The 27,795-nt window shown below is 45.5% G+C and overlaps 1 pseudogene; it reads right to left on the bottom strand.

Moving 5' to 3' along the window:
• Window positions 1-716: 716 nt before the first annotated feature.
• LOC124006613 lies at window positions 717-25,760 on the bottom strand (annotated as a pseudogene).
• Between the last annotated feature and the right edge of the window lie 2,035 nt (window positions 25,761-27,795).

Here is a 27,795-nt window from a genome sequence, read left to right as displayed (position 1 = left end):
GTGGTGGCAGCATCATGCTGTGGGGATGTTTTTTAGTGGCAGGGACTGGGAGACTAGTCAGGATCGAGAAAAAGATGAATGAAGAAAAGTACAGAGAGATCCTTGATGAACAGGACAACAACCCTAAGCACACAGCCAAGACAACGCAGGAGTGACTTCAGGACAAGTCTCTGAATGTCCTTGAGTGGCCCAGCCAGAGCCTGGACTTAAACCCGATCAAACATACCTGGAGAGACCTGAAAGTAGCTGGGCAGCGACGCTCCCCATCCAACCTGGCAGACGTTAAGAGGATCTGCAGAGAAGAATGGGAGAAACTCCCTGAATACAGGTGTGCTATGCTTGTAGCGTCATACCCAAGAAGACTCGAGGCTGTAATCGCTGCCATTGGTGCTTCAACAAAGTACTGAGTAAAAGGTCTGAATACTTACATAAGTGGGATTGAATTTTTCTATTTATTATTAATTTTTGCGAACAATTCTAAAAAACAGTTTTGCTTTGTCATTATGGGTATTGTGTGTAGATTGATGAGGGGAAAAAACTATTTAATACATTTTAGAATAAGGCTGTAACGTAACAAAATGTGGAAAAACTCAAGGGGTCTGAATACATTTTGAATGCACTGTATGTACGTATAAGCTTGCTGTGCTTGGTTCCAACAGATCCCCCCCCCCCAGACCCACTGTGGCTTCCTCCTCTCCCTTCCTCTCCTTCCCCTCCTTCCCCATACAGTATCTGACTAGTTAATGGATACTGTCATACTGTGTAAGTGTCTCATCTACTTTCCCTAACAAGAGGTCAATCGAGATGTAGTATGCTGTGTGTGTGTGTGTGTCCTGGTATTGGAATAGCAGCAGTATGTAGGTGAGTACAGTAAGTCCTAGCCCTCTGCTCTGCCCCACCCTCTCCTCTCCGCCTCAGTCTGACCACTCATTCTCCTCAGGCTCCGAGTCCTCATCTGATTCGCTGTACTCCACTGCGATGCGTCGGGACAGGATGGTGGCCACGTCGTTCCCTACGGGCTCCTTCTTTGCTTCCTGCTCACGCTGCTCCTGCACCTTCCTCAGCTGGATGCCTGAGGACACAACACAAGTCATCTGCTGGTTACAGCTGTCAAAAGATACTTTCCCTACTGTATATATATGTTACTAGTAGCTGGGCTATCTTTCCATGTACATTAATGTAAACAGATCGTGCTGTGTAATCCTAGTGAACCAGAGGGTCTCACCTCTGCGGATGGCTGACAGCAGGTCGCTGCGTGCGTCGCTTATCGGGATGCCTAGCACCTTGCCCTTCCTTGGCAGTGTGCCCCCAGAGGGGTGCATGGCATGGGCTGGGGAGGGAGCGAATGTTGGGGGGGCCACCAGGTGGGGGTGGAGGAGGGGCAACAGGGGGTCCCCCAGTGACAGGGTGGGATGGAGAGGGGGAAGTAGCTGGCGGGTGGGGGTGGAGGGGGTGAGGGGCTGTATGGGCGGGACAGAGTGGCCATGGTGCCAGGGGCCAGGGTGGGGAGACCTGCAGGGGCCAGGGTGGGAGGCCCTGCTGTGCTGTCGAAGGCCGTCTGGGCTGAGGGGATGAGGGGAGGAGGTGGGGGCGGGGCCGGAGGGATAAAGTGCTCTGGCATCTGGTGACCACTGTGGAACAATGACAGAAAACCAATCAAGTCAGACAGGGCCTGTCCAGATCTACATCCTTTACATTATAATCAAATATATGCCTGTGGCATTTACTGTAGATAGAATGGGCTTTGAGATTTTCATTCAACTATATACGATAGAAGAAACGTAGTCAGAGAAGGAGAGAGGAGAGATGAGATGAGAGGAGAGATGAGAGGAGAGAAGAGAGATGAGAGGAGAGAAGAGAGAAGATGAGAGGAGAGATGACAGAGGAGAGGAGAGAGGCAAGACAAGATGAGAGGAGAGATGGGAGGGAGAGATGATATGAGAGGAGAGATGAGAGGAGATAGGAGAGATGAGGTGAGAGAAGAGAAGAGAGATGAGGAGAGGAGAGATGAGAGTAGAGACGAGATGATAGGGGAGGGGAGATGAGAGGGGAGACGAGAGAAGAGATGGAGGGATGAGAGGAGAGATAAGTAGAGAGATGACAGATGAGAGGGGAGACGATAGGAGAGACGAGGTGAGAAGAGAGACGAGATGAGAGATGAGATGAGAGGAGAGATGAGAGGATAGGAGGTATGAGAGGAGAGGTGAGAGGAGACGAGAGATGAAAGACAAGAGGAGAGATGAGACGAGAGGAGAGATGAGAGGAGAGATGAGAGACGAGAGTAGAGATGAGAGGGGAGGGGAGAGATGAGAGGAGAGATGAGAGGAGAGATGAGAGATGAGGAGAAACAAGAGACGAGAGGAGAGACGAGAGGAGAGACAAGAGGGGTAGCCAGCTACACACCTAGCCTCTTTGGCAGCTGCAGGCCGGGGTCCGTTTAGGGAGGGGTCTGTGGGTGTGGGTCCTTGGTTGGGCTGCACGCGGCCCAGGGAGTGCTGGCGGGCTTGGGCTGCAGCGGTGCCGGCAGCAGGGGGTCGGTAGGCCCGGTCCAGAGACTGGGTCTGGTTGAGGCCTGTAAGGTGCTCCTTCCCATCAGGACCCAAGACAGCTCCCTCCTGGGGTGGGTGGTTAGGGCTGGCAGGGTAGGACAGCTCATCAGACATACCAGACCTGGAACATTTAAACCACAGATAGAGGTTGATGTGGAGCAAGGGATCATCAAAGACTTCCAACATACACCTAGTCTCATGTCAATGGAGGTCTTAAAGAATGGATGTGTCATCTGAAACCAAAGAGCCAACTATTAAAACATAACAGTATTGCAGGAGGACAATGTATAATATTATATGGTATCCCTTTAAGACTGCAGATTTGGGAACTGATATGGAACGCAGTAAATGATGTCAGAGCTCACGCTATGCGCTTCACAGCCCTGAATGTGTTTTGACCGACAGCCGTTCTGAACGCAACAAGTTGCCTCCATCCCTCCTGCTAATTGGGTAACTTTTGCCACATGTTTTGTTGTCTGAGTGAGAGACATGCTGTAAATTAAGAGGATGATGTATTTTGAAGGATGAGACGTTGAGAGTTATAATAAATACCTCTGTCATACAACCAATCCAAACACCCGCGAGTCCAAACATGCACTTCACGTTTCCATATCATAAAACTCATGTCATATACAGTGTCAAAGTTTATCATCACTATGATGTACAGTTACCAGATGACATGGCGTCATACCCTGGGTTCTTCTGAACAAGCCTGTTTGATGTACAGTTACCAGATGACATGGCGTCATACCCTGGGTTCTTCTGAACAAGCCTGTTTGATGTACAGTTACCAGATGACATGGCGTCATACCCTGGGTTCTTCTGAACAAGCCTGTTTGATGTACAGTTACCAGATGACATGGCGTCATACCCTGGGTTCTTCTGAACAAGCCTGTTTGATGTACAGTTACCAGATGACATGGCGTCATACCCTGGGTTCTTCTGAACAAGCCTGTTTGATGTACAGTTACCAGATGACATGGCGTCATACCCTGGGTTCTTCTGAACAAGCCTGTTTGATGTACAGTTACCAGATGACATGGCGTCATACCCTGGGTTCTTCTGAACAAGCCTGTTTGATGTACAGTTACCAGATGACATGGCGTCATACCCTGGGTTCTTCTGAACAAGCCTGTTTGATGTACAGTTACCAGATGACATGGCGTCATACCCTGGGTTCTTCTGAACAAGCCTGTTTGATGTACAGTTACCAGATGACATGGCGTCATACCCTGGGTTCTTCTGAACAAGCCTGTTTGATGTACAGTTACCAGATGACATGGCGTCATACCCTGGGTTCTTCTGAACAAGCCTGTTTGATGTACAGTTACCAGATGACATGGCGTCATACCCTGGGTTCTTCTGAACAGAATGAGCCTGTTTGTCTATTGTGAAGGATATTTACTGTGGAACACGCACCTGAATACATGCATGACTGCTTTGAATGCACACAAATTATGATCGGTTTCCTTGAATTGCCCTGTGAAAGCCTAACACTGTATGATCGTACGTTATAACGTATCTAGACATGTTGGCAGTAGAACAAGCTTTCAAATGATGCCCACCTGACCCAGATTGATTTATAATGGGCCGTTTTTGGATTGCGTAAACAACAACAGTAATTGTGTGATGGCGGGGATGCAGGGCTGAGTTCCAAACAAAACAACTGCAAGTGTGCTTGCTCTAGTTCCTCAACAGCACAGCTATGAGAACTTTTAAAAAACACCTTGTAGTTGAAATGACTTAGGAACTGCGCACACTTGGGAGAGATGTACGGCCACTTGGAGACACCAGTTAGTCCTCTAACTCAAGCCCTTGTTGTTTTTTTTGTCTTGTGTTGCATCGACTCCATATTTTCCAGGAATAGTCTTTTCATGTTACTGAATGTATCCAGAGTTTTTTCAGAATTCGTTATCAACAAATGCGGCAAAAAAGGAAATGTAAAATGCACATAAAATCAACAGTGTAATGTTTGGATTCAGTCCTGTGTCAGGCAAACTGTTGTGTCCTCAACTTTAGTCAAACATTGTTCCATAATCTCCTAACTGTTCTCTTTCGATTGCTACCATGCTCATGCATTTTCATATTTATTCTGTAAGAAACATTTCAATTTAGCCCTATCCAACCAGGCCCATTTCCATCAGTGTAAAGGGTTTTAAGGAGCATGCAGGCTTTCAAACTTTTAGGTAGATGGCAGCAGAGAGCAGATTTAGTACATTTACATTTAGTGGCACACATATGATAGTATTATACAATTGTTCATAAAAAGTTCCTTGATTGATTGGTTTGTTGGTTGATTGATGATTGGATGATTGATTGTTTCAGTGCATCCCTACTGACCTGTCTGGAGAGAGAGATCCCTCAGAGGACATGCCATGGTAGGGTGAAGGCGTGAGGCGGTTTTCTGGACGGAACTCCTTGTCGTATGCCATCATGTTCCACTCCTGACGACGGTTACGGGCCTTCCTCACCTTCTTCACCTCCCGGCTGGGGTCCTCCACCTGTTTCTGCTCCTAGAACAGAGACAAACCTATAAGACTGGGGTCCTCCACCTGTTTCTGCTCCTAGAACAGAGACAAACCTATAAGACTGGGGTCCTCCACCTGTTTCTGCTCCTAGAACAGAGACAAACCTATAAGACTGGGGTCCTCCACCTGTTTCTGCTCCTAGAAAAGACAAACCTATAAGACTGGGGTCCTCCACCTGTTTCTTTAGAAAAGACAAACCTATAAGACTGGGGTCCTCCACCTGTTTCTGAGAAAAGACAAACCTATAAGACTGGGGTCCTCCACCTGTTTCTGCTCCTAGAACAGAGACAAACCTATAAGACTGGGGTCCTCCACCTGTTTCTGCTCCTAGAAAAGACAAACCTATAAGACTGGGGTCCTCCACCTGTTTCTGCTCCTAGAAAAGACAAACCTATAAGACTGGGGTCCTCCGCCTGTTTCTGCTCCTAGAAAAGACAAACCTATAAGACTGGGGTCCTCCACCTGTTTCTGCCCCTAGAACAGACAAACCTATAAGACTGGGGTCCTCCGCCTGTTTCTGCCCCTAGAACAGACAAACCTATAAGACTGGGGTCCTCCGCCTGTTTCTGCCCCTAGAACAGACAAACCTATAAGACTGGGGTCCTCCGCCTGTTTCTGCCCCTAGAACAGACAAACCTATAAGACTGGGGTCCTCCGCCTGTTTTTCTGAACAGACAAACCTATAAGAAACAGAACAAACCTATAAGACTGGGGTCCTCCGCCTGTTTCTGCCCCTAGAACAGAGACAAACCTATAAGACTGGGGTCCTCCGCCTGTTTCTGCTCCTAGAAAAGAGACAAACCTATAAGACTGGGGTCCTCCACCTGTTTCTGCTCCTAGAAAAGAGACAAACCTATAAGGCTGGGGTCCTCCGCCTGTTTCTGCCCCTAGAACAGACAAACCTATAAGACTGGGGTCCTCCGCCTGTTTCTGCCCCTAGAACAGACAAACCTATAAGACTGGGGTCCTCCGCCTGTTCTGCCCCTAGAACAGACAAACCTATAAGACTGGGGTCCTCCGCCTGTTTCTGCCCCTAGAACAGAGACAAACCTATACATTTATTTGATTGAACTTTTATTTAGTCAGGAGAAACTCATTGAGACTAGGGTCTCATTTTCAAAGGTGCCCCAAGCACAGCAAAAAAGCAATACAACAATACAAAATGATCACTTAATAAAAAACTACAAGTTACAACTTTCAACATTACAATCACAACAATCTCCTTCATTCAATTAAAACAACTGCAACTGTCATACAGCCCATCTAATACTAGATGGCAAAACCAGGGAACCTGCATTCACAAAACAGGGAGTTCTGCAGGCTATTCCAAGAATGGGGGGCTTTAAAACTGAAAGCGGATCTACCTAGATCGGTACGAACGAGTGGAACCTAGAGAGTTAACCATCCCTGTGAGCGGGTTTGGTGTCTCAACAGTGAAGTGAGGTTGGTTGGAAGCTTTTTCAGCAGAGCTTTGTAAACAGAAAGGGAGTAATGAAGTAATCTACGGGACTTTAGCGAGGACCAGCCGACCTTTTGATACAAGATGCAGTGATGAGTATTAAACCTGTCATCTGTGATAAAGCGAAGTGTGCTATGGTTCACTGCAGCCAAAGGTTTTAGAGTAGTGTCTGCTGCATTTTGATAAAGGGTGTCACCATAGTCCAAAATTGGCAGGAAAGTTGATTGTACAATCTGCTTCCTGCTGTTTTGAGAGAAGCAAGACATATTAAAAAAAAAATATATATATATATCCACTTTAAATCTTACATTTTTAACTAGCTCTTCTGCATGTGTTTTTAGGCGTTAGATCTTAATCAATTCAAACGGCCAGATATTTACAGGCGGGAACGCAGTCGATGAGTGAATCATCCAATGAGTAAATACTCTACATGGCCAAAGTATGTGGACACCAGCTCATCAAACATCTCATTCCAAAATCATGGGCATTAATATGGAGTTTGTCCACCCTTTGCTGCTATAACAGCCTTCCTCCTTTCAGCATTGTCATGCTGAAACAGAAAACGTCTTTCCCCAAACTAGTGCCATAAAGTATGCTGTAGCGTTAAGATCTCCCTCCTTCACCAAACAGTTGGCACTATGCATTCGGACAGGTAGCGTTCTCCAAGTACAAACCCAGAGAGGCTCAAACACAACAAAATTGTGAAAAGGTGGAGTGGTGTGATTACTTCCTGAAGGTTCTATAGAACATGTACGAGCTCATTTATTAATGTAATACATTTCAGTTCTGCAACAGCTGGTGCAGTTACGTCTTAGTTGTTATTTAATAAAGCATATTGCTTCCTCTAATTAAGGGCTCTATTCAATTCGTATCGAGGAAATTCAGCTTTACAGTTTAATTGAAATTTAAAGGCAAAGTTCCTGCGGAGACTGATTCCTGCGGAGACTGGTTCCTGCGGAGACTGATTCCTGAGGAGACTGGTTCCTGCGGAAACTGGTTCCTGCGGAGACTGGTTCCTGCGGAGACTGGTTCCTGCGGAGACTGGTTCCTGCGGAGACTGGTTCCTGCAGACACTGGTTCCTGCGGAGACTGGTTCCTGCGGAGACTGGTTCCTGCGGAGACTGGTTCCTGCGGAGACTGATTCCTGCGGAGACTGGTTCCTGTGGAGACTGGTTCCTGCGGAGACTGTTTCCTGCGGAGACTGGTTCCTGCGGAGACTGATTCCTGCGGAGACTGGTTCGTGCAGAGACTGCATTCAGCGCTGCAGATGACGGCTCAATAGGAAATGATCTTTCCATTTCTATCGTGCCAGCCGTACTGTAACTCCGCAGCCATACAGATCAAACAGCCCCTAGACCATTTAAGATGTATACAGTATCTTAGTAGTGTTAGAAAGAGGTTTTGTTCATCTTGCTAAACACATTAGACAAGGCTATTCACGAACCATGTTTCCTCTCTTGCTCGCTCCCTTTCCCCATAAGCCCTCGTTCTCTCTTTCCTTCCCATGCTCTATGTCTGTCTAAACACATGTCCACATCCCGAGGCTTTTGCACAGACAGTCTAAAAAAGAGCAATGAGCTAATCCTGACAGGCTTGATGTCAAATGGTGGAGGGAAGGAGAGAGGGTCTGAGAGGAAAAAACAGCCAACAGTCATAACAATATATATATATATATATATATATATATATATATATGAGAGAGAGAGAAAGAGCAAAGAGAGCAGTAATTCATCACAGATACACATAAAACACACATTCACGCACGTGCACGTATACATGAACTCACCTTGTCACCTGCCTTCTGCCGCCTCTTCTCCTTCCGCTTGTTTTCTGTTGCTTGGATCATCTTCTCTCTCCACAGATTAAAGAAGTAGGATGGGTCTGTGTAGAACTTCAGACCATCCTTGTTGTCATCCCTGTATGACAACACATCCTGACCTGAGACACTGGCCGTGGCAATGCAATTGACACCTACATTTTATAACTCTTATCTTATAATATGCATAAATTGCACATCCCCAATGCTTAATTCTGTACTTTAACGTAAAAAGGAGAAGTTCAATGACTAAAGTGGGGTTCAGTAAGCCGTAATGTGATTGGTTGAGGGCTTAACCTGTAGGGGCTAAGGATGTTGAGGGGTGGAGGTTTGTCACAGCGATGGTACATCTCCATGACAGGGTTGAGGATGGAGTTCCTGGACACCACCTGCTGGTCTTGGATGGTGGAGCTCTTGAAGGCCTTCCTCATGTTGATGTCCTGCAGCGAAACTGGGACCAGAATGCCAAGGATAAACACAATGAATGAACACTACAACACTGACTCGTTGGCAGCTATGAATGAAGTGCCATGGCAACCCAGAATGTTTCCAAGTGTGGAATGTTCAATAACATGAAAACAAACCACATTTATTAGTGGTGTATCAATGCATCCTCTTAAATAAAAACACAATTTAATAGAACTGCAAACATAGGGTCAGAATTACTGTGAGCAGAGTCTTCGAACAGGATGAATATACAGTCTCCAGTGTATCCCAGCCTGTATAATGACAACCAAAGCCCTGGCGAAGCCCTGGCGAAGCCCTGGCGAAGCCCTGGCGAAGCCCTGGCGAAGCCCTGGCGAAGCCCTGGCGAAGCCCTGGCGAAGCCCTGGCATTATGCAACTGTGTGTTTTACTACGCTCCTTTACCATGGTACTCTTAATTTGATGCTCATTCACGCTTTCATACCACATGGGGTGGCAGGGTAGCCTAGTGGTTAGAGCGTTGGACTAGTAACCGGAAGGTTGCAAGTTCAAACCCCCGGCTGACACGGTACAAATCTGTCGTTCTGCCCCTGAACAGGCAGTTAACCCACTGTTCCTAGGCCATCATTGAAAATAAGAATTTGTTCTTTACTGACTTGCCTAGTTAAATAAAGGAAAAATAAATAAATAAAATGCTGCGCTGTATGTTGTCTTGGGAATGATCGTGCGATAGCATGTATTGTATGATGCTCAGCAGATAATTTTACCCTTCTTATCCCCCAGGTGTGACCCCCCAACATTTCCTCCACCTACCCTCCTCCACAGTGGAGTCCAGCTGGGTGACTTTGACCGCCAGCAGGTCCACTCTCTCTTGGAGGCTGTTCATTCTCATGTAGAAGCTGTTGGCCTCATTGAACAGCTCTCCAAAAATGTCCTCTGCATGTCGACCTGCATTCACAAAATACACACACACCATGCATAGACATGGGTCAGGGACAGAGAAGGACAGTGAGTGAGTCAGTCAGCAGTCACTCAGTCAGCCAGTCAGCCACTCAGTCAGTCAGCAGTCTATCAGTCAGGCAGTTAGTCACTCAGTCAGCCAGTCAGTCAGTCAGGTGTGTAGACTTACTCAGGCCCCCCAACTGTTTGATGATGGCTGCCAGGGTGCTGTTTGTGACACACTCCAGCTCGCTGGTGACCCCGTCCGGCACGGCTCCACGGCACAGGTGCCTGGGCTCGATGCATCTTTTAACCAGCGGCATGGCGGCTGCCCCCTACACACAGTCACACACTCACCTACAGAGAGCCAGGGAGGATGGGTTAAAAAAACACTCCAATTAGCACATTCATGACAGCTATAACACAATATATTTAGTCTTCAGTGGAGCCATCTATAATGAACCAAAATATAAACGCCATATGTAATGTTTTGGTCCCATGTTTCATGAGCTGAAATAAATGATTGCAGAAATTTTCCCTATGCACAAAAAGCTTATATTTCTCTCCAATTTTGAGCACAAATTTGTTTACATCCTTGATAGTGAGCATTTCTCACTTACCAAGATAATCCATCCACCTGACAGGTGTGGCATATCAACAAGCTGATTAAGCAGCCTGATCATTACGCAGGTGCACCTTGTGATGGGGACAACAAAAGGCCACTCTAAAATGTGTAGTTTTGTCACAACACCACAGATGTCTCAAGTTTTGAGAGAGCGTGCAATTGGCATGCTGACTGCAGGAATGTCTACCAGATTTCTCTATCATAAGCCGCCTCCTATGTCATAGGGAATTTGGCAGTATGTCCAACTGGACCGACAATCACAGACCACGTGTAACCACGCCAGCCCAATACCTCAACATCCGGCTTCTTCACCTGCAGGATAGTCGAAGACCATGATGAGACTGTGGAGTATTTCTGTCTGTAATAAAGCCCTTTTGTGGGGAAAAACTCATTCTGATTGGCCGGACCTGGCTCCCCAGTGGGTGGGCCGATGCCCACCCACGGCTGCAGCCCTGCCCAATCATATTGAAATCAATAGATTAGGGCCTATTACATTTATTTAAAGTGACTGATTTCCTTCCATGACCTCTAACTCAGGAAAATCATTGAAATTGTTGCATGTTGCATTTATATCTCTGTTCGGTATATATTGAACTACCTGTTGTGTGACACGTCAATTAGAAGCACCGACTAAAGAAAGAGTCAATAGATGGGAGAGAGAACAGAGAGACGCAATAATGACCATGTCATCAACCAACAGAGAGAAATCACAACATTTACAGCATTTAACTGTTTGTTTTTTTAAATACATGCAAGGGTGCAATCATAAGGGCTCTTAATGAAAGGCATGCAGGACAAAGACCTACTGTAGTACTGTCCAAGACAAGAGGGGTGAGGTTCAAATGTATTGATAAAAGGAAAAACTACATTATTATGGATTATAATAGTAGCGTCGTAAAGTAAGGCAAAGACAATCAGAGGACGCCTGGACATGAGGATTGAACGGTCGGGTGGTACAGACTAGAAAACCAATGAAATGTGAGGACAGTATCATGGCCTATTGCACCATGGGTGGATGACTGTGACAGTGTGTGTGTCTGTGGGTAGGAACTCTGTGCTCAACCCATCAGGCTAATGGGTAGTGACCATCTACATTAACAGGACTCCCCACACAGCCCTAGGGCAGGCTGGCATGTCTTAACACAACCGCCTGGCATTATTTTATACAGTACGAACCACTGCCTACTGCTCAGCATGTCCCTATAGTGGAGATACAATAGAGGAGACATCATCCAGTCCTCTACATCAGTGTGATTCCCAACCTTTTTATAGTCTGGTACCACTTTAAACATCCAACATTCAGCTGTGTAGCCCCTCTAGCACCAGGGTCAGCATACTCTCAAATGTTGTTTTTTTGCATTCATTGTAAAGCCTGCCACACACACACTACACAATACATTTATTATACATAAGAATGAGTGTGAGTTTTTGTCACAACCCAGCTCGTGGGAAGTGACAAAGAGCTCTTATAGGACAAGGGTGCAAATAATAACACCTAAATGAAAAAAAACACGTAAATGGACTGTTTGAAAATGTGACTCACATTTTTATTTGGCGTGCCCCCGATGGCATTGCGCGTGCCCACGTGCCCCAGTTTGGGAATAGCCACTCTACATGATCGTCACCAGACTCTTCATCAACCATCTCCCTGACCAACCTTCCTCTGAACAAGCCATGAACTCTTCCTCTCTATCTTTGGAGGATGCACAAACTCAAAGACTTGGCCTCTATTGCTTGACATAGCTAACTATAGCTAGGCTACTCATGATGATGTATTGGTTAACCAAGCTAACTATAGCTAGGCTACTCATGATTATGTATTGGTTGACCAAGCTAACTATAGCTAGGCTACTCAATGATGTATTGGTTAACCAAGCTAACTATAGCTAGGCTACTCAATGATGTATTGGTTGACCAAGCTAACTATAGCTAGGCTACTCAATGATGTATTGGTTGACCTAGCTAACTATAGCTAGGCTACTCATGATGATGTATTGGTTAACCAAGCTAACTATAGCTAGGCTACTCAATGATGTATTGGTTGACCTAGCTAACTATAGCTAGGCTACTCAATGATGTATTGGTTAACCAAGCTAACTATAGCTAGGCTACTCAATGATGTATTGGTTGACCTAGCTAACTATAGCTAGGCTACTCAATGAGGTATTGGTTGACCTAGCTAACTATAGCTAGGCTACTCATGATGATGTATTGCTTTGTTTGTTTTCTTCTTTTGAAGCGCTAGGGGATTATGAAAAGCTCTATATAAATGTTATTAATTATTATTACTATCGGCTGATATTGACCTTTTACACATACAATGCATTTGGAATGTTTTCAGACCCCTTGACTTTTTCCACATTTTGATACGTTACAGTCTTATTCTAAAATAGATCAAATAGTTTCCTCCTCATCAATCTACATACAATGCCCCATAAATGAAAAAGCAAAACCAGTTTTTTTAGAAATGTTTGAAAATGTATTAAAAATACTAAAACTTTAATATTACAATTACATAAGTATTCAGACCCTTAACACAGTACTTTGTTGAAGCACCTTTGTTGAAGCACCTCTGAAGCACCTATGACGCTACAAGCTTGGCACACCTGTATTTGGGGAGTTTCTCCCATTCTTCTCTGCATTACCTTTCAAGCTCTGTCAGGTTGGATGGGGAGCGTTGCTGTACAGCTATTTTCAGGTCTCTCAAGAGATGTTCAATCAGATTCAATGCAGGCTTTTACTGGACCACTCAAGGAAATTCAGAGAGTTGTCCCGAAACCACTCCTGTGTTGTCTTGGCTGTGTGCTTAGGGTTGCTGTCCTGTTGGAAGATGAGCCTTCATCCCAATCTGGAGTCCTGAGCACTTTGGAGCAAGTTACATCAAGGATCTCTCTGTACTTTGCTCAGTTCATCATTCCCTCGTCCTGACTAGCCTCCCAATCCCTGCAGCTGAAAAACATCCCCACAGCATGATGTTACCACCACCATGCTTCACAATAGTGATAGTGCCAGGATTTCTCCAGACGTGACACTTCATACTCAGGCCAAAGAGTTCAATCTTGGTTCCATCCGACCAGAGAATCTTCTTTCTCATGGCCGAGAGCCCTTCAGGTGCCTTTTGGCAAACTCCAAGCATGCTGTCATGTGCCTTTTACTGAGTATTGGCTTCCGTCTGGCCAGCCCACCATAGAGGCCTGATTGGTGGAGTGCTGCAGAGATGGTTGTCCTTCCGGAAGGTTCTCCCATCTCCACTGAGGAACTCGGGAGCTCTCTCAGAGTGACCATCGGGTTCTTGGTCACTTCCCTGACCAAGGCCCTTCTCCCCCGATTGCTCAGTTTGGCCGGGCGGCCAGCTCTAGGAAGAGTCTTGATCGTTCCAAAGTTCTTCCATTTAAGAATGATGGAGGCCACTGTGTTCTTGGGGACCTTCAATGCTTCAGAAATGCTTTGGTATTCTTCCCCAGATCTGTGCCTCGGCACAGCCCTGTCTCGGCACTCTACAGACAATTCCTTTGACCTCATGGCTTGGTTTTTGCTCTAACATGCACTGTCAACTGTGGGACCTTATATAGACAGGTGTGTGCCTTTCCAAATCATGTCCAATCAATTGAATTTACCACAGATGGACTCCAATCAAGTTGGATCAAGGATGCACCTGAGCTCAATTTCGAGTCTCATAGCATGTCTGAATTCTTATGCATGTCAGGTATTTCATTTTATTTTTATTTTGAGTGAGCTGTATATCGGTTTTGTCCCATAATTCAACCGATAGCCTAAATTCAATAAATAGGATCAATAAAGGGTATCTCATGTTTATCTGAACACGTGGCCATTTTCATGTCATTATTATCACAATGTTTAAAATCAACATTTAAAGCATAGTTATTGGACAATTGTTCTTTCGGATGGCAATTTATGAGAATTCAGTGTGGGAAAAGTACACTTTTCAATTTCCCCGCTGTAACACAGTATATCGGGAGATATATCGGTATTGTTAACCTCTCTGGGGTAAGGGACAGTATTTTGACATCGGATGTAAAGCGTGCCCAAAGTAAACTGCCTGTTACTCAGGTCCAGAAGCTAGGATATGCATAAAACTGTTAAAATAATGTCTGTGTGTATAACAGAACTGATTTGGCAGGCGAAACCCCGAGGACAAAACATCCTGGTCAAAAAATAATTGAGGTCATAGGATTTTCCAATGGTTTTCTATGGGACCCTTATTATTAGGAACCTGGTTGCAGTTCCTATGGCTTCCACTAGATGTCAACAGTCTTTAGAAATTGTTAGATGTTTTTCTTTTGAGAAATTAAGAAGTAGCCCTACTCATTGTAAGTGTCACTCCAGGTGGACTCTACTGTTTTGGTGCGTGTGAACAGGAGCTCGCTCCACGTTGTTTTTATCCAGTATTAGAAACAGTTTATTCCATCTTAAATTGTATCGATTATTTACGTTTTAGGGTACCTGAGGTTGGATTAGGAACATTGTTTGAAATGTTTGGACCAAGTTTACAGGTAACTTATTAGATACTTTGTAGGCGTGTTGGGCGAGTTGAAACCGGTGTATTTCTGAATCAAATACGCCAAATAAATGTACCTTTTTGGGACATAAAGAAGGACATCATCGAACAAAAGGACCATTTGTGATGTTTCTGGGACATTTTGGAGTGCCAAAAGAAGAAGCTCTTCAAAGGTAAGGCATTAATTATATCGCTATTTCTGACTTTTGTGTCGCACCTTCCTGGTTGAAATATCTTTTTCATGGTTTTGTATGCGGGGTGCTGTCCTCAGATAATCGCATGGTTTGCTTTCGCCGTAAAGCCTTTTTGAAATCTGACACAGCGGCTGGATTAACAAGAAGTTCAGATTTATTTTGATATATAACACATATATTTTCAAGAATGTTAAATATTTGAATTTAGTATTTTTGAATTTTGCGCTCTGCATATTCACCGGATGTTGGCCAGGTGGGATGCTACCGTCCCACGTACCCTAGAGAGGTTTAAGTTACCGATATATCAGTATCGTTAATGTCATGTTTTGTCATATATTGTCTTGTCATTGTGCTTTCCCTTCTGTTCGTTTCCCCCCTGCTGGTCTTATTAGGTTCGTTCCCTTTTTCTATCCCTCTCTCTCCCCCTCCCTCTCTCTCTTCTCTCTATCGTTCCATTCCTGCTCCCAGCTGTTCCTCATTCTCCTAACTCACTCATTTAGTCTTTTCACACCTGTCCCCTATTTTGTCCTCTGATTAGAGTCCCTATTTCTCCCCTTGTTTTCCACTTCTGTCCTTGTCGGATCCTTGTATGATGTTCGCTGTGCTGTGTCCTTGTCTCGCCCTGTCGTGTCTTGTCTCCTTCAGATGCTGCGTGTGAGCAGGTGTCTTAGTCTGCTACGGTCGGTGCCTTCCCGAAGCAACCTGCAGTCAATGGTCGAGTCTCCAGTCTGTCCTCGTTACTACGAGTGGATTTAAGTTTTTTCCTGTTTTGTTTTCGTCTTGAGTTTTCCAGGATTATTTACTTCTGCCTTTTACTGGAATAAAGACTCTGTTTTCGCTAAGTCGCTTTTGGGTCCTCATTCACCTGCATAACAGAAGGATCCGACCAAGAATGGACCCAGCGACTACGGATTCTCGTAACACTGCCGTCGAGATCCAGGGAGCTATGCTCGGCAGACACGAGCAGGAATTGTCTGCTGCTCGTCATGCCGTTGAGACCCTGGCCGCTCAGGTTTCCGACCTCTCTGGACAGTTTCAGAGTCTTCGTCTCGTGCCACCAGCTACTTCCTGGTCTGCCGAGTCTCCGGAACCTAGGGTTAATAACCCACCTTGTTACTCCGGGCAGCCCACTGAGTGCCGCTCCTTTCTCACCCAGTGTGATATTGTGTTCTCTCTCCAACCCAACACATACTCAAGAGAGAGAGCTCGGATTGCTTACGTCATTTCACTCCTTACTGGCCGGGCTCGAGAGTGGGGCACAGCTATCTGGGAGGCAAGGGCTGATTGTTCTAACAATTACCTGAACTTTAAAGAGGAGATGATACGGGTTTTTGATCGTTCAGTTTTTGGTAGGGAGGCTTCTAGGGCCCTGGCTTCCCTATGTCAAGGTGATCGATCCATAACGGATTACTCTATAGAGTTTCGCACTCTTGCTGCCTCTAGTGACTGGAACGAGCCGGCGCTGCTCGCTTGTTTTCTGGAGGGACTCCACGCAGAGGTTAAGGATGAGATTCTCTCCCGGGAGGTTCCTTCCAGTGTGGACTCTTTGATTGCACTCGCCATCCGCATAGAACGACGGGTAGATCTTCGTCACCGAGCTCGTGGAAGAGAGCTCGCGTTAACGGTGTTCCCCCTCTCCGCATCGCAACCATCTCTTACCTCCGGCTCAGAGACTGAGCCCATGCAGCTGGGAGGTATTCGCATCTCGACTAAGGAGAGGGAACGGAGGATCACCAACCGCCTGTGCCTCTATTGCGGTTTGGTTGGACATTTTGTCAATTCATGTCCAGTAAAAGCCAGAGCTCATCAGTAAGCGGAGGGCTACTGGTGAGCGCTACTACTCAGGTCTCTCCATCTAGATCCTGTACTACTATGTCGGTCCATCTACGCTGGACCGGTTCGGCTGCTTCATGCAGTGCCTTGATATACTCTGGGGCTGAGGGTTGTTTTATGGACGAAGCATGGGCTCGGAAACATGACATTCCTCTCAGACAGTTAGGGAAGCCCACGCCCATGTTCGCCTTAGATGGTAGTCTTCTCCCCAGTATCAGATATGAGACACTACCTTTAACCCTCACAGTATCTGGTAACCACAGTGAGACTATTTCCTTTTTGATTTTTCGTTCACCTTTTACACCTGTTGTTTTGGGTCATCCCTGGCTAGTATGTCATAATCCTTCTATTAATTGGTCTAGTAATTCTATCCTATCCTGGAACGTTTCTTGTCATGTGAAGTGTTTAATGTCTGCTATCCCTCCTGTTTCTTCTGTCCCCTCTTCTCAGGAGGAACCTGGTGATTTGACAGGAGTGCCGGAGGAATATCATGATCTGCGCACGGTCTTCAGTCGGTCCAGAGCCAACTCCCTTCCTCCTCACCGGTCGTATGATTGTAGTATTGATCTCCTTCCGGGGACCACTCCCCCTCGGGGTAGACTATACTCTCTGTCGGCTCCCGAACGTAAGGCTCTCGAGGATTATTTGTCTGTTTCTCTTGACGACGGCACCGTAGTGCCTTCTTCCTCTCCTGCCGGAGCGGGGTTTTTTTTGTTAAGAAGAAGGACGGTACTCTGCGCCCCTGCGTGGATTATCGAGGGCTGAATGACATAACGGTTAAGAATCGTTATCCGCTTCCCCTTATGTCATCAGCCTTCGAGATTCTGCAGGGAGCCAGGTTCTTTACTAAGTTGGACCTTCGTAATGCTTACCATCTCGTGCGCATCAGAGAGGGGGACGAGTGGAAAACGGCGTTTAACACTCCGTTAGGGCATTTTGAGTACCGGGTTCTGCCGTTTGGTCTCGCTAATGCTCCAGCTGTTTTTCAGGCATTAGTTAATGATGTACTGAGAGACATGCTGAACATCTTTGTTTTTGTCTACCTTGACGATATCCTGATTTTTTCACCGTCACTCGAGATTCATGTTCAGCACGTTCGACGTGTACTCCAACGCCTTTTAGAGAATTGTCTCTACGTGAAGGCTGAGAAGTGCGCCTTTCATGTCTCCTCTGTCACTTTTCTCGGTTCTGTTATTTCCGCTGAAGGCATTCAGATGGATCCCGCTAAGGTCCAGGCTGTCAGTGATTGGCCCGTTCCAAGGTCACGTGTCGAGTTGCAGCGCTTTCTAGGTTTCGCTAATTTCTATCGGCGTTTCATTCGTAATTTCGGTCAAGTTGCTGCCCCTCTCACAGCTCTTACTTCTGTCAAGACGTGCTTTAAGTGGTCCGGTTCCGCCCAGGAGCTTTTGATCTCCTCAAGAAGCGTTTTACGTCCGCTCCTATCCTCGTTACTCCTGACGTCACTAAACAATTCATTGTCGAGGTTGACGCTTCAGAGGTGGGCGTGGGAGCCATTCTATCCCAGCGCTTCCAGTCTGACGATAAGGTCCATCCTTGCGCTTATTTTTCTCATCGCCTGTCGCCATCGGAACGCAACTATGATGTGGGTAACCGCGAACTGCTCGCCATCCGCTTAGCCCTAGGCGAATGGCGACAGTGGTTGGAGGGGGCGACCGTTCCTTTTGTCGTTTGGACTGACCATAAGAACCTTGAGTACATCCGTTCTGCCAAACGACTTAATGCACGTCAAGCTCGTTGGGCGTTGTTTTTCGCTCGTTTCGAGTTTGTGATTTCTTATCGCCCGGGTAATAAGAACACTAAGCCTGATGCCTTATCCCGTCTCTTTAGTTCTTCTGTGGCTTCTACCGATCCCGAGGGGATTCTTCCTTATGGGCGTGTTGTCGGGTTGACAGTCTGGGGAATTGAGAGACAGGTTAAGCAAGCACTCACTCACACTGCGTCGCCGCGCGCTTGTCCTAGTAACCTTCTTTTCGTTCCTGTTTCTACTCGTCTGGCTGTTCTTCAGTGGGCTCACTCTGCCAAGTTAGCTGGCCATCCCGGCGTTCGAGGTACACTTGCTTCTATTCGCCAGCGCTTTTGGTGGCCTACTCAGGAGCGTGACACGCGCTGTTTCGTGGCTGCTTGTTCGGACTGCGCGCAGACTAAGTCAGGTAACTCTCCTCCTGCCGGTCGTCTCAGACCGCTTCCCATTCCTTCTCGACCATGGTCTCACATCGCCTTAGACTTCATTACCGGTCTGCCTTCGTCTGCGGGGAAGACTGTGATTCTTACGGTTGTCGATAGGTTCTCTAAGGCGGCACATTTCATTCCCCTCGCTAAGCTTCCTTCCGCTAAGGAGACGGCACAAATCATCATCGAGAATGTGTTCAGAATTCATGGCCTCCCGTTAGACGCCGTTTCAGACAGAGGTCCGCAATTCACGTCACAGTTTTGGAGAGAGTTCTGTCGTTTGATTGGTGCTTCCGTCAGTCTCTCTTCCGGTTTTCATCCCCAGTCTAACGGTCAAGCAGAAAGGGCCAATCAGACGATTGGTCGCATACTACGCAGCCTTTCTTTTAGAAACCCTGCGTCTTGGGCAGAACAGCTCCCCTGGGCAGAATACGCTCACAACTCGCTTCCTTCGTCTGCTACCGGGCTATCTCCGTTTCAGAGTAGTCTGGGTTACCAGCCTCCTCTGTTCTCGTCCCAGCTCGCCGAGTCCAGCGTTCCCTCCGCTCAGGCGTTTGTCCAACGTTGTGAGCGCACCTGGAGGAGGTTGAGGTCGGCACTTTGCCGTTACAGGGCGCAGACTGTGAGAGCTGCCAATAAACGTAGGATTAAGAGTCCTAGGTATTGTCGCGGCCAGAGAGTGTGGCTTTCCACTCGTAACCTTCCCCTTACGACAGCTTCTCGTAAGTTGACTCCGCGGTTCATTGGTCCGTTCCGTGTCTCCCAGGTCGTCAATCCTGTCGCTGTGCGACTGCTTCTTCCGCGACATCTTCGTCGCGTCCATCCTGTCTTCCATGTCTCCTGTGTCAAGCCCTTTCTTCGCACCCCGTTCGTCTTCCCCCCGTCCTTGTCGAGGGCGCACCTATTTACAAGGTACGTAGGATCATGGACATGCGTTCTCGGGGACGTGGTCACCAGTACTTAGTGGATTGGGAGGGTTACGGTCCTGAGGAGAGGAGTTGGGTTCCATCTCGGGATGTGCTGGACCGTTCGCTGATTGATGATTTCCTCCGTTGCCGCCAGGATTCCTCCTCGAGTGCGCCAGGAGGCGCTCGGTGAGTGGGGGGGTACTGTCATGTTTTGTCATATATTGTCTTGTCATTGTGCTTTCCCTTCTGTTCGTTTCCCCCTGCTGGTCTTATTAGGTTCGTTCCTTTTTCTATCCCTCTCTCCCCCTCCCTCTCTCTCTTCTCTCTATCGTTCCGTTCCTGCTCCCAGCTGTTCCTCATTCTCCTAACTCACTCATTTAGTCTTTTCACACCTGTCCCCTATTTTGTCCTCTGATTAGAGTCCCTATTTCTCCCCTTGTTTTCCACTTCTGTCCTTGTCGGATCCTTGTATGATGTTCGCTGTGCTGTGTCCTTGTCTCGCCCTGTCGTGTCTTGTCTCCTTCAGATGCTGCGTGTGAGCAGGTGTCTTAGTCTGCTACGGTCGGTGCCTTCCCGAAGCAACCTGCAGTCAATGGTCGAGTCTCCAGTCTGTCCTCGTTACTACGAGTGGATTTAAGTTTTTTCCTGTTTTGTTTTCGTCTTGAGTTTTCCAGGATTATTTACTTCTGCCTTTTACTGGAATAAAGACTCTGTTTTCGCTAAGTCGCTTTTGGGTCCTCATTCACCTGCATAACAGTTAAGTTTTGTCCCCCCAAAAAACATTTCGGTCGGGCTCTAAAAAAGACTAACATACAGTAATCTTACAAAGCTTGATTGTGAGATAGTACTACTGTAATCTAAATGTATACAGTATATACACTGTATAGAAATAAGGCTATTCTGTTCAATATCATTGGAAGACAAAGAACATTATTACTTTTCCTACATCAGCATATCATTCTGAAATGTCAGGCTTTGGAAAACTAAATGCATAGAAACAGTAAATGACTTGGTAACAGTAAATAAATGTATTTCCATGACAGAATTAAAAAGTCATTTTGGACTGACTAATGTAAATAAATGTATTTCCATGACAGAATTAAAAAGTCATTTTGGACTGACCAATGTAAATAAATGTATTTCCATGACAGAATTAAAAAGTAATTTTGGACTGACTAATGTCAATAAATGTATTTCCATGACAGAATTAAAAAGTAATTTTGGACTGACCAATGTAAATAAATTCAAATTAAAAAAGAACTGATGTTGGCACAAGATGGAGGGAAAGTTGGAGCATAACTAACTAAATTACATTTAACGAAAATGTACTCTTAATCCAGTATAAACGTATGTATAGCATTTATTATACAAGAGAAAACATTCTCAAATTCTACAGCGGTCATGTGTAAAATACATAATGACTCAATAATCCATGCTTTCTGGGAATGCTATAAAGTTCGGAAGTTGTCTGTCAGAAATATTACAATGTAAACATACATTTAATCCGTCTGTCTGCATATTTCAAGACATGTCAAATGGAGGTGTGGTGAGATACCCAACGGGCTGGACAATTCTCTTCTCATCACTCATCTTGAAAACATGTATACTAAAAACATGGACATTAATTTAATTAATCCCTCATCATTAACACAATGGAAAAATCTATTGATTTATTATTGAAATATTGAAATTGCAGGAGCTACGGAGAGAAACATAATGGTGAAGTTTCAGGCCATGTGGCAGAGAGTGATGTGATGTGCTGGAGATGGAGGTGTGTGCAAGTGGGTCTTGGCAGGTGTGATGATGTTGATGTTTGTATGGATGTTGTCGTTTGTATGTGTATGTTTGTATTGTTTATAAAAGAAAAGTAATAAATAAATAAATATCAGGTTTTAAGTAAATGTATCTTATTTAAAAGAAATGGGACAAGATGTTCCAATTCTACAGAGTCCTTTTTGCAGCTGTCAGAATTCCAATGAATTGGCACAGCGAAATACCTAGACATGTGTAAACAACCTCAAGAGGAACCTCTAGATGGGAAGCTGGGGCAGTGCACGTGACTGTACATCCTCACACTGAGGAAGGCCCATGATACTCTGGAGGATGGGAGCTGGCCTTGTAACATGTCTGCTCTGCAGCTTCTAGGTTGCAACCCCTCTCTGCTCTATGCCACACTGTGCGAACATTGAGTTCAAAACCATGAGCAGCTGAATAGTCGAGTGCAGTTTATTTTTGAGAATGCCTTCTTGAGTGGTGAAAGCTTTCAGCCTCAGAAGGGTTCAGACGGGATCAAAAAACATTTCATACTTCACTATTATGGAGAAGACTAATATCAGACACTCACAGCTGCAACTTGTGAGAGGATTAACTTGATTTGAAGCCTACTTTGTAATTAGGCCTTCCACTTAGAGCAAGCTAACAGGAATCCTGCCACTCACTATTTTGACCTCAACAATGAGCATGCTAAGTGGCAGCTGATTTCACAAATCGTTCTGTATCCTTAAGAAGAAAGATACATTTACTATCTTGGTGAACGATCCCGGTAATCACTTATACATGACTCCTAGTGCTGAGATCACTGAGACCTCACCTCTTAAATATTATGCTTATTTATGTCCTGACACACTACAGCTTATTGTTCAAATATGAATGAGTAAACTTTGTTCTCCTTTGATAGTTCTTCATGAATGATTACTTTCACCCCAAACACTGCCGTCCTCTCGAGAATCTATTGGCTCCTGTTGCTGGCATCTTCTAACCACTACAGTCTCTACCACATATTTTGCCATTCTCTCCATCGATTACACTGTCTCTTTGCTGTTGGAGTTTCTTGCTATTCAAACTAACAGAGGTTCTTAGCCTCTAGCTAAATGCTACCAGTGATTCTAAAAAGTCAAGTTGGGTGACTTCTCTCTCATCTCTAATTCTTATCTCCTCTACAGGAGCCTGTGTATAGCATGCCTCCACAGCCTGGACTTAACAATCACGGGAATATAACTGGTTAATGAGTGGAAACCATAGCAACGCTTCCACCGTGCTGTTAGCATGACACTGACTCCAGGCTCCCTTTGACATAATCTACAGTACGTTCAGAACAAGATAGTAGAAATCAATGATCTACTGCATTCCTCCCATCACAGACCTAGCAGTTCAATCAGAGCCACCATAGAGTGAGTGAATATATTAAAACAAGGTAAGAGCAATGAGCAGTATGCAAAGATCAGCACAGTTATGAGTAAATTATACAATGACAGCACCCCACATTAAAGGGTCCTCCTGCTCCTATAAAAGGACACCTGAAAAAACTGTATTAAGACTGCTGAAGTCATGACTCCATAACCTTCCACTGTCACACCCTGATCTGTTTCACCTGTCTTTGTGATTGTCTCCACCCCTCTCCAGGTGTCACCCATCACCCCCGATATCCACTGTGTATTTATACCTGTGTTGTCAGTTCATTTTGTTTCGTCAAGCCTACCAGCAGTTTTCCTTCTCTGCCGGTCTCTCAATTGTACCTGGTTTCCCAGGTTTGGACCTTTTCTGCCTGCCCTGACCCTGAACCTGCCTGTCGTCCTGTACCTTTGCCCCACCTATCTGGATTACTGACCCCTGCCTGCCCTGACCCTGAACCTGCCTGTCGTCCTGTACCTTTGCCCCACCTATCTGGATTACTGACCCCTGCCTGCCCTGACCCTGAACCTGCCTGTCGTCCTGTACCTTTGCCCCACCTATCTGGATTACTGACCCCTGCCTGCCCTGACCCTGAACCTGCCTGTCGTCCTGTACCTTTGCCCCACCTATCTGGATTACTGACCCCTGCCTGCCCTGACCCTGAACCTGCCTGTTGTCCTGTACCTTTGCCCCGCCTATCTGGATTACTGACCCCTGCCTGCCCTGACCCTGAACCTGCCTGTTGTCCTGTACCTTTGCCCCGCCTATCTGGATTACTGACCCCTGCCTGCCCTGACCTGTCTTTTGCCTGCCCCTGTTGAATTAATAAAATGTTAATTTGACGTTGTCTGCATCTGGGTCTTACCTGTAACGTGATATCCTCTGTTGCTTTACAAGTAACAGTTTGCAAACTTTCTCCTTAGCAATTAAGACTACATTTTATGGTCTACCCTTCGTAACCCCTAAATCAATCAAGATTGTCAAGGTACCATTCGGCTGACAAATCAACCATGCCAAGTCATACTCCACCAAGGCTAACCTAATTGTGTTCCATATCAGCTCAGAGGACCGACTCCTATTTCTTTCCTACAAGCTGTTCCGGCAGAAAGGTGCCTCTTAAGAAATGGTTGAAATATGCATAAATATCAGGGTGACTTTCAAGACTGCTAAACAATTAAACAAATGGCCACCCGGATATTTACATTGCCCCCCCCCCCCCATTTTATTTTTACACTACTGCTACTCACTGTTTATCTATGCATAGTCACTTTACCCCTAACTACATGTACAAATTACCGACTGACCTGTACCCCTGCACATTCACTCGGTACGTACCGGTACCCCCTGTATATAGCCTCGCTATTTTATTGTGTTACTTTTCAATATTTTTTACTTTAGTATATTTGGTAAATATTTTCTTAAATCTTTCATGATTTGCATTGTTGGTTAAGGGCTTTTAAGTAAGCATCTCAGAGGTCTGTTGTATTATGTGCATGTGACAGAGTTTGATTTGATTTGAAGACTAGTGATACTGCTGTTAATGCTGTTGTCTTGGTAAAAGGCGAGCATGCACCTGGAGGTCTCATCTCCTGGGATATATGGTATGCTTTACAAACATGTGCATTGGGTAACACTTAGTTAATATCTGTGTAATAGCACTGTAATTACTGTAGTATTGAAATGTTACACAACAGCCTAGTTTAGTAGGCCTAATTTATTCGTAACTGCTTAGTAATAGATCGATGTGCAGACATGTGGCTCTAAATCTGCTGCATCATGCAGGCACAGATTGCTTTTCCAAAAATATCCATGGCTTAATTAGTAGTCATCTTTGATTGGACATGACTGATTAGAAGAAAAACAATGACATTAGTGAGTTCATTCAGTTGGACTGATGATTACGTCATCATACCTCCGACCGTTGCTGCTTCTGCACGTGCATGTGATTTGTAAAGAAAGGGGAACAGGTGCTGGCCACTACAACCATTGGGCTACAGCAGCAGATAACCAGTCAGTGTTCAAGTACAGCTGGAAATGTAATAAACGTGAACGTGAAGAGGAAAAGCAATATATTGATTGGTTAGAATTGACCAGGATGAATAGGATAGGGTGGGTTGATTGCATTTGGAGTGATGAGAGCGTCAACCTATGACACTACGGAGGCACCATATATGTCACACGAAAATATGTTTTATGTTCCCCATGATATGTCTTCTATTGTAAGATGATAATAAATAGAACCGCAGTCACCCCCACCCCCTCTATTCTGGATTAGTATTTTTCCACACACATTTAAAAAAAATAGAATTTGAAATACTTATTGTGCAATATATAATAATGTAGTCTATTCTAGTGATCAAAAAATTGTCAAATGGTACATAAATCTACTTACCACTGGTTGTTTTTCTTAACCTTGTTTTACCTCCACACTTTGGCTGTATTATTTGGCAGCTATTAAGACATCACGCATGGAATAGATCGAAGGCATTGCTGCGCGCTACCATCGTTATCGATGCATTGTCGACGTCAAGGGAATGGAGAACGATGCTGAAATCTGGATTCCCTACGCCTGCATGTGTGTTTCATTGGCAGCGTCGACTTTCCTCGACAAACACTCTGCGGCAACGAAACCACTGCGCATGCGTGTACGGGCTAACACGGACCACCACCCAGTGTTTCAAAGATGCCCAAAACATAAAAACTAACTATTTAGGACACAAAAAACACATCACCAAAAAATAGAAGCATGAATAGAATGACCTAGCTGTGACAATGTGGCTTTATACAATATGCATAGACCAGTCTATGTTTCCATGCATCAGGGTGAGGGGCAGTACTGTGCATGGAGTGCTATGCTGTGGAATCTGTGGGAAAGGGGAACGGAATACAAGGGGCTCTCATTGTTGGGGGTGAGAACTCTGTGCTTGTCCGTGTGCGAGCGCGTGTGTGTAGGAGGCACACGATTTAAGCCTTTTAAAGTGGAAAGAAGTCTCCCCATTCTTAGCTTGGTGCAGAGTGATCTAGAAGCTTGGATGCACATCCAGAGTATTTCTCTAGCACTCACTCTCCATCTCATACACTCTCCATCTCATACACTCTCCATCTCATACACTAATGACAATTCAAAGGGTGAAAAGTCACAAATAAACTCAGCAAAAAAAGAAATGTCCTCTCACTCACAATGTGACAATGTCCTCTGTTACCCCACTCTTCCACCAAGGCACCTGCAAGTTCCTGGACATTTCTCTGGGGAATGGCCCTAGCCCTCATCCTCCGATCCAACAGGTCCCAGACGTGCTGAATGGGATTGAGATCCGGGCTCTTCTTCCATGGCAGAACACTGATATTCTTGTCTTGCAGTAAATCACGCACAGAACGAGCAGTATGGCTGGTGGAATTGTCATGCTGGATGGTCATGTCAGGATGATCCTGCAGGAAGGGTACCACATGAGGGAGGAGGATGTCTTCCCTGTAACGCACAGCGGTGAGATTGCCTGCAATGACAACAAGCTCAGTCCGATGATGCTGTGACACTGCCCCGAACCATAATGGACCCTCCACCTTCAAATCGATCCCGCTCCAGAGTACAGGACTCGGTGTAACACTCATTCCTTTGACGATAAACGCAAATCCAACCATCACCCCTGGTGAGACAAAACCGCAACTAGTCAGTGAAGAGCACTTTGCCAGTCCTGTCTGGTCCAGCGATGGTGGGTTTGTGCCCATAGACGACATTGTTTCCGGTGATGTCTGGTGAGGACCTGCCTTACAACAGGCCTACAAGCCCTCAGTCCAGCCTCTCTCAGCCTATTGCGGAGAGTCTGAGCACTGATGGAGGGATTGTGCGTTCCTGGTGTAACTCGAGAAGTTGTTGTTGCCATCCTGTACCTGTCCTGCAGGTGTGATGTTCGGATGTACCGATCCTGTGCAGGTGTTGTTACACGAGGTCTGCCACTGCGAGGACGATCAGCTGTCCATCCTGTCTTCCTGTAGCGCTGTCTTAGGCGTCTCACAGTACGGACATTGCAATTTATTGCCCTGGCCACATCTGCAGTCCTCATGCCTCCTTGCAGCATGCCTAAGGCACGTTCACACAGATGAGCAGGGACCCTGGGCATCTTTCTTTTGGTGTTTTTCAGAGTCAGTAGAAAGGCCTCTTTAGTGTCCAAAGTTTTCATAAATGTGACCTTAATTGCCCACCGTCTGATAGTTGTTAGTGTCTTAATGACCGTTCCACAGGTGCATGTTCCTTAATTGTTGATGGTTCATTGAACAAGCATGGGAAACATTGTTTAAAACCCTTTACAATGAAGATCTGTGAAGATATTTGGATTTTTACGAATTATCTTTGAAATACAGGGTCTTTAGTTTAGTACAAATATACACTGAGTTTAGTACAAATATACACTGAGTTTAGTACAAATATACACTGAGTTTAGTACAAATATACACTGGGTGTACAAAACATTAAGAACACCTGTTCTTTCCATGACCTAGACCGACCAGGTGACGGCTATGATCCCTTATTGATGTCACTTGTTAAATCCACTTAAATCCGTGTAGATGAAGGGAAGGAGACAGGTTAAAGAAAGATGTTTAAGCCTTGAGACAATGGATTGTGTATATGTGCCATTCAAAG

This window comes from Oncorhynchus gorbuscha, linkage group LG20, assembly GCF_021184085.1.
Source record: "Oncorhynchus gorbuscha isolate QuinsamMale2020 ecotype Even-year linkage group LG20, OgorEven_v1.0, whole genome shotgun sequence".
Taxonomy (NCBI): Eukaryota; Metazoa; Chordata; class Actinopteri; order Salmoniformes; family Salmonidae; genus Oncorhynchus; species Oncorhynchus gorbuscha.
Note: the sequence above shows the minus strand (reverse complement) of the source record. Positions and strands in the feature narration are given on the sequence as shown.